Source organism: Mobula hypostoma, unplaced genomic scaffold (assembly GCF_963921235.1).
Source record: "Mobula hypostoma unplaced genomic scaffold, sMobHyp1.1 scaffold_42, whole genome shotgun sequence".
Taxonomy (NCBI): domain Eukaryota; kingdom Metazoa; phylum Chordata; class Chondrichthyes; order Myliobatiformes; family Myliobatidae; genus Mobula; species Mobula hypostoma.
The window spans coordinates 4,216-12,573 of NW_026948219.1; the positions used below are offsets into that span (position 1 = coordinate 4,216).

An 8,358-nucleotide genomic window follows, 5' to 3' on the forward strand; every position below is an offset into this window, starting at 1 on the left:
AGGTACTGGGTCCTTGCCCAGTCTCGGGCTCGGAGTCCATACCGTAGCCTCTTCATGTCGCCTCTCGTTCTGGGATCCGATTCCGAGTCCTAGCCCAGACCCTTGGTCCCAGCCTAGTCGTAGTCCTCAGTCCTTGTCCAGTTCGCTATTCCTGCTCCTGCCCAGCTCTCCTGGTATCGACCAATAAACTAAATCTAAGTAACCTCACAAGATGTGTCTTGCATTTGGGTCCACCCTTGCTCCCAATGCGCCCCCCCCCCCCATTGTGACATAGCCAGGTCATCAAGGGGTATGGGGACAAGACGGATGAGTGGGGATGACCGGAAATACTGAATCAGCATATGATTAAATGGTGGGGCAGACTAGTTGGGCCGAATGGCCTGCTTCTGCTTCTGTACCTTATGGTCTTATGCTCATATGGAGCCACAGTTAAATCAGCGCAAGATTAAAATCCTCACAAGGCCTCATTGCGAGGAGCATAAAAACTTAGTGGTTACATATCAGGAAACGTGTCCAAGATCGGAAATCCAAACATCAAACAAGTCAACAAATTCAGATATCTTGGCAGCCAAATAACAAGTAACACAGGTGTCAAATACAGAATATCAATGGCGAAAGAAACTTTCCAGTAAATGAAGTCCATATTAACAGACAGAAAGATGAGCATGTACACTAAAAATAAAATACTGCAGATGAATTATGAAAGGACGCTGGCGACTAATATCAAAGAAGATACTAAAATCTTTCTTAACTATATAAAAGGTAGACAGTCGAGGGTAGATGTAGTGCGGAATTTTTAACAACGTGCAAAATGAGGCAAAATGACATCTAGTGAGGTCCGCTCATTGTAAATTAAACACTTTGAACAAAAGATCCTTCAGTGTTAGTACTTGGAATTAGGGAGCGTCAGTGAGGGCCAATATATGGAAACCCATTGCTTTGGACTGTTTTTCCGAGATTAAAACAGAACGAGAAGGAAGTGGGGTGGGGGGGGGGGTGGAGAGAGAGAGAGAGAGAGAGAGAGAGAGAGAGAGAGAGAGAGAGAGAGCTTGAGGTTGAAATGTGTTCATTGAAATGTGTTCTTTGAAATGTGTTCATTTTTCCATTGAGATTCTCCGAGTCTTACGGGGGAAAATCTACAGCTATTGAAATCTACAGTTTCAGGTTCAATTTTGCCACAAGACAAATTCCGAGAGCGGAGATGGGAGCTTGCAAATGATAATTGAGAAAGGTTGATTCAGGCTAGACTTTTAAAGGTCTGACAGCAGGAGATAAATTTCTCTATATTTCTGTTGGATTGAAAAGAAAGTCTGGCAGGAGTATGGAACATTGGATGGCACGATTTATTGAGTTCGACGCCAGGAGGAAAAAAAAACATGCGATTCCCTAGGTCAGTTACAGACAGCTGGGATGAAGGGAAGCACTGAAGACGGATATTGGATCCTGCTACCTTCTCAAGGTGGAAATATGGTTTGCCAAATGGATGATGAGATCTTTCCCTTTGAAGATTAACGATACTCAAACAAATCATAAGTGTGTTGTGGAATAATATGTTGAGAGGGAATAGGCCCTCAAAGGCCTACGTTATCATTTATGTGTGGGGTCGCCGCGGGTGAGAATGGTCTTCAGTGTGAATATATTATCTCATAATTTAACCGTCGAGAAATAAATCAACGTACCTAGAATACCTATCTAGGGGGAATCAATGGGATATTTTGGGGTTTCTTGGTCTATGGGAAGAAGTGGTTCATATCTTAAAATAAAGGTACCCAAACCTCCAGAGTCTGACCGGGCGCACCCAGTGCAAAGACCAAAACATTCGACACAACACCCTGACCTCCGTGCACATCCCTAAATCTGCGTGTACTGCCTATTTCGAATACTTATCCCTAAATCTTCGCGCAGCTCTAAATTACGGTGCAACCCAAACACCGTGCGCATCCCCACATCCGTGTGCACCAATAATAAGTTCAACCCCCCGCAGGTCTGTGCGCACCTCCATATCCGAAAACTTCCCTCACATCAGCGTGCACACCCATATCCACAGACAGCTTAAAGCGTATGCTCCTCCAAATCGACATGAAACCAAACCATTCTCTGCCCCAATTTCACCTCGGACACTTCCTCATTCACACTGGATTATTCCTGAGCAAGAATCATTTCAGAATGCTCACAAAATAGTTGCTTCAATGAAACAGCTTCGAGCTTCCTCCTACCTCGAATTCTGCAGATACCCAAAATATGTCCAAATTACACCGATATCCCGAATCCACATGCAACACCACTATACGTGTGCGACCCTAAATCTGCCGAGACACCCGAATCTGTGCTCATCTACTAATCCGTGTGGGACCCGCCCGTTCTTTTGCAACCCTTCTCAGGCCGTTCGGCCCGACTTCATCTGTACCTGGAGCGGGGCCCATCGATGACAGGATCGGGGCGGTTTTGTTGGAGAAGTTGGATGCGAGTTCTGGGGGTGTAGGCTTGTTAGTGTGGATCAGCACCATGGGCTTCAGGGCGAGAGGGAGGTGTGTGAGAAGCGGGAGAGGTCAGAACGTGGGCAGCAGAGTGGAGAAGGAGAAAAGCAGAAGAAAGTGAGCAAAGATGACTAAAACCATACTCAGCCTACTGTCCTCCATCATCATCCCCTCTTTCTCCCATCTCTACACCTTTCACCATCTCTTTCCACCCAAATCTCTCTCCAGACTCTCTTCCCGCTTTCTCCCCATCTTTCTCACATTCGTCTCCCAACTTCTCTCCAACTCGCCACCTATTTTTACTCCCTACACCCTCATCCCCTGTCTACTCCCTTCCTTCATCAGATTCTTTCTCCCACACTCCCCCTCTCTATCACCATTCCCCTCCCTGCTCCACATCCATTGCTCTGCGCCGCTCTCTTCCGCGCTCTCTCACCTCTTTCTCCGCTATGTCCAATCTACTCTCTCCCCATTCCTCCCCACCCGCACCCCATGAACATAAATATCCCACTCCTTCCCCGTTTTACTTTCTTCCATGGCGGTCTGCCTTCTGCTATTGGAACGCGCCGCCTCCCCCCCGCCCCCGCCACTTCCCCAGCTCTGCATCTCTTTCACGAATCAACTTCCCAGCACTTTACTTCGCCCCTCCCCCTCCCGGTTTCACCTATCACATTGTGTTTCTCGTTCCCTTCCCCCACTCCCCCCCCCCATATGTTAACTCTACTCCTCATCATTTTTTTACAGTCCTGCTGAGGGGTTTCGGCCCGAAACTTAAACTGTGTTATTTTCCATGGATGCTACCTGCCCTGTTGAGTTCCTCCGGTATTTTGTGGGTGTTCCGTTGTGGCTTGATGTTTCATCAACACATTAAGACACTGTTTTCTTTCTGCATTCCCATAGCTTGTAACTCTCCGTTTTTTTTTTCAGATGCGAATTTATTTCAGTTGTTCATAGGGAAATCTGTCCACAACAATGCATATCATTAATGTGTTTATGTTCCTTTTCCCATAACACCCATGCAGGTCCTTTGCTTTCAGTCAGCTGTATTCCCATCCACTCTGTTCACACTCGTCTTGTTTCAGTGTTGTTCTCATTTCACACCAATGTGACGGGGTTCTGAATTACCCCTATGAACCGTGCTCGATTACCCCTATGAACTGTGCTTTTGAAAAGAGAGAGAGAGGCATTTAACACCGACATGTTGTTTTGAAAAGAGAGAGAAAAAGAAAGAAAGAGAGAAAGAGACGAAGACTAACGTTTCGACTGTCACTTTAAGGCACGAGAGAAAACTGACTACCTTTTGGATTTCTGCAGAGTTGGAGAGAGGCAACACCGAAACAGCTTGTAAGTTACTATGGTGACTGAGGGCGGCGTTATTTGATGGACAATCGATGTTATGATTTTTTTGGCAGCGTGTTTATACTTCTCAAGAACATTCGCCTGCTTGTACATTTCTTACACAGAGAAGGGAAGGAGGAGTTATTTGAATGACAGGGGTACCCAGTACGGTAAGATAAATAGGAGGTCAGATGATATAGACCTAAGACGCATGTTTTGGACACTGAATGAGCTTTGTTGTGCCCTCAGGAAAAGTGGGTTTTTGGAGGATCGATCAGTCGCTCTTGCAATGAGAAAATGGAGTGACCGGTGGGGTGTGGTCCATGTGTCCACCCTTGCCTGAGTTGATATTTCCACACCGAAAACCGGTCCCCTTTGTCGGTGACTTTTGAAGGATTTCGGAGGACAACGAGAAGATCGACGGTGTCAGCTCAACTGAAGACTCAAAGCTCTCTCCCCCGCCTCTCTCTCCATCACTCCTCAACTCAACACCACGAAATGAACTGAACTGAACTTTACTCATCATCGTAAGACTGTATATTTTTACCCCAAGACTTAACGAAGCTCGGTTTTTCACATATATTTCCGCACTTACTGATTTATTTACTTATATATAATCATTACTAACCTGTTTGATTTATCTACATTTATATTACTGTATTGAGTAGTTGCTAATAAATATTATTAGTTAATAGCAATACTGGACTCCAAAGTACTGTCTGTGTTTCAACAAGTCTTCCAGCCTTCGTTAGTTTTTTCATTTCTACTGCATACCCAATGTGTCTCAGGCTTAACACCGAACAATCAATAAAAGACGCCATTGTTGTTCGCCATGTTTGCAACCCAAATCATGTCTACGAAAAATACATTAAAAAACCTTCCAGCTCACATTGGATTGACGTGACTTATTAATTGAAAGAACGGTGATAGTCGTTTCCAAAGCAGCGGTGGGTGATGGGAAAATTCATGGTAATTTTCACCTGTTACCCGTCCAACGAGCTGTTTCCCGTCCACCCTACAGCCATTTTGTTTTATTCTGGCATCTTGCCCCTTCCTTGTCAGTCCTGAAGCAGGCACTTGGCCCGGAACATTATTCTTTCGACTTTATTCTTTTCAAATATGTTCCTGAATTGCCGAGATCCTCCAGTATTTTGTGTGAAACAGAGCAGCCCAATAGCAGCATAGCATAGGCCTATGATGAAAATGTCTATGAAGGGTTGTAATGGACATGACCAACAATAACAACCACAGAACCGGGAGGGAAGACCGAGAGTGTTTCACAACATTCACTGAATTCTCCAATCGTCACTTCTTCGTCTTTGAGATTTTGCAATTCTTTGTCAAGCTATCACAATTGGGATTTTAGTTGAATGACATCATGTTTATTTTTACCCCAGCTGTTGGAAGACACGTCAGCCTTGTGTAGTATTGAATATTCAGCGTGCTGGAGCGAGTATAAATGAATGAGCGTGGAGATTCATCAGCTCAGAGTTTCTTCAGCGAGATCGCGGGCAGCTGGCAGACAGGCTGAATCTCACACAGAATGCTTGAAGCATTTTACAGCGTGAGAAAAGTATATTACATGATCATTTTCATTATTGGTGTTCCTGGTAAGAACATAGAATAACTAAAAATTGTTATTCTATGTACACGTTCTTTGGTTCAAACAGTGTTGTGATGTCGGTGGATCGTTGAGTGCACTGAAGACACGATGACAAAACTGTGTTCATTTTCAAGCTCCATGATCTCGGCTGAAAATAAACCATCAGTTATAACAGGTGTAGAAAGGAAGATCGGGGAGATGGCTTCCTTTTGTGGATTCATGGCCGCCAGTTTTAATGAATTAATGCATTAGTTAATTATTTCTGATTGCATTCCTTGCTATAGTGCGACGGAACCCTCCAACCTAGAGTAATGCAGAATTTAAAAGAAGCGAGAAAACTGGGGCCCATGTGGGCGGGTGACGAACGGTCAAGGAGGAACTTTTCCGTTTATCTCTGCACAGAGACTCACGGAGCTGCGATACAGTATTTCACTCATTTTTTTTTTGTTTGTTTTGTTTTTCCCCCAGTGAATTTAGTGGCGATTGTGATCCTGTCCCGGGGAAAGTGCGGACTCTCCAAGTGCACCACTCGTTACCTGGTGGCCATGGCAACGGCCGATCTACTGACCATCATCTTTGAGGTCATATTGTGGCGGATCAGTTATTATTACTTCCCCGGGACTTTCCTGGACATCACCCCCGTGTGCAGTGTGATCTCTACTCTGGGAGTGGCAGCCACAGACTGTTCTGTCTAGTTCACCGTCACTTTTACATTTGATCGGTTTGTCGCCATCTGTTGCCAGAAGCGGAAAACAAAGTATTGCACCGGGAAAACTGCAGCTGTGGTTCTGACAACAACCGGCGCTCTGTTCTGTTTTAAAAATGTGCCCTACTTCTTTCGATATCGTCCTGTGAAAGTGATTGACAATATACCCTGGGACTGTATTATAAAGCCGAGCTACCATACGCATCCCGGCTGGGTGGGATATGTCTGGCTCGCTACCGTTCTTATGCCATTACTCCCGTTCGTGTTAATACTGTTGTTCAACGCTCTGACAGTCAGGCACATTTTAGTGACGAGTCGCGTCCGTAAGGGGCTGAGAGGTCAGAACAAGGCGGAAAACCGCAGTGACCCGGAGATGGAGAGCAGGAGGAGGTCTGTGATCTTACTTCTCACCATCTCCGGAAGCTTCGTCATCCTGTGGTCGGTAAAATTTGCCGAATTCCTTTATTACACAGTTGCCGTATTGGATCAAAATAATTACAACGATTCGGAATACATTCTTCAACACTCTGGAGAGATGCTGATGATGTTAAGTTGCTGCACAAACACGTTTATTTATGGGGTAACTCAGTCCAGGTTCAGAGAGCAGTTCATCAGCGCAGCGAAATATCCGCTCGCGTCAATTATTCAACGAATTAATAAACAAAATATGTAAGTTATTTTCAAAGCCGGTGGGAGCGTTTTCCACTTTGACACTACAGAACCGGCGGGCATCGGATAACGTAGCAGCTGAAAGAACAGAATTGGTATTAAGCTCTCCAGAGCCGCGGCACGGGAACTGGCACCCGAAGCTCCAGAAAGCGCCTCCTACCAATGATTAAAACTATGTTGCTTTCAGTTGTTTTCTCACCATATTAACACTTCTTCTCCGCTACACACCTTTCGATTATGATTCCCACACTGCAGCGTTAATGCTTACCTCTCAGAGGACTGAGAGGAAATGTTCCCCTCGCAGAAATGCTGGCGTCAGGCGGAGAACGATCGGAATACATCCCAAGTCTCCGGGAGATCAGATTGGACCTGGTCCATGCTCGGAGTGAGTAGGCAATCTCGTAAAGAGACTTGTCTTAGTCTATCCAACATTGGCGCGTCTTTCTAAACTAAATGAGCAGACAGCATCAACTTTAATTATCCAGTGTACCCGGGTGCAGTGAATTGGTGATGTTTTCCATAAGACCATAAGACATGCGCACGGAATGTCCCCCAAGATCCAATTATGGTGTGTAGAAAGTGGGCCAATGGTGAACTCAGACAGTAATTAAACCACAGGACATAGGAGCAGCATTGGACCAGTCGTGCTTTCCAGCTCTGCCGCTTAGATGATCTGTTCCTGAACCCCAATTTCCGTCCTCCTCTCGGAAACCGTTCGCACATTCACCAGTTAAGAGCCTTTCAAACTTTCTCTTAACCACATCCGGGAGCTTGGTCTCCCCAACTTCTGTGGGATCAAATTCCACTCCTCTTAAAATAGATGCCATTTGCCTTCGCTACTACCGAATTAAGCTGCAAGTTCGCCCCAGCGAATCCAGAACCGATGTCAAAATGCATCTTTTATTTTTGAGTTTTCTCTCCAGTTAGAACATTTTCGACACATTCATCTTCCCTTCCAAAGCACATGCCCCACACGCCCATAACCTGCATTCCAGCTGTTACTTCGTTTCCTACTCGGTCAAACGAAACATTTTTTCTGTAGATCACCCTGTCGGCGACAGTACTTGTTTCTGCAAGTAACTCTGGGCCAACTGAATCCCGCCCATGAGCTGACTCGGACGGTCATTAACCCACAAGGCTTAGGAGCAGAATTGTTCAATATAATTGTAGCTGATTAACTCGGGAGTCAGTTCTTCCGCTGCTCCGGTCTCCAATCAAGCCCCCACCCAGGCCACCTACACAAACACAGTATTTGCGTGTATTCCAATGCCTCCGATACTCTAGCCGTCACCACCCTCCCTGACAGGGAATTGCAGGGATTCACCCAGTCTGACAAAAGTAACATCTCTCTACATTGCTTCAAATGACTGTCCCTTAACTGAAACGGTGTCCTCTCCATTATTACCCTCCCAAACGTGATAATACGTTTATATGCACCTTTTTGCCGCTTAAGGTCATGTAGGTCTTAGGAATGTAATTCTTCCACCCGAGGGATACAGACACAGCCTGTTCCGATTCTCTCAGAACACAGTACAGGAACTTCTGGTCCATGATAATCGGTGTCC

General features: G+C 45.5%; 1 pseudogene; it reads left to right on the plus strand.

The window, feature by feature from the left end:
* Positions 1–5,358: 5,358 nt before the first annotated feature.
* Positions 5,359–6,797, plus strand: LOC134341917 (probable G-protein coupled receptor 139; annotated as a pseudogene).
* The last annotated feature ends 1,561 nt before the right edge of the window (positions 6,798–8,358 follow it).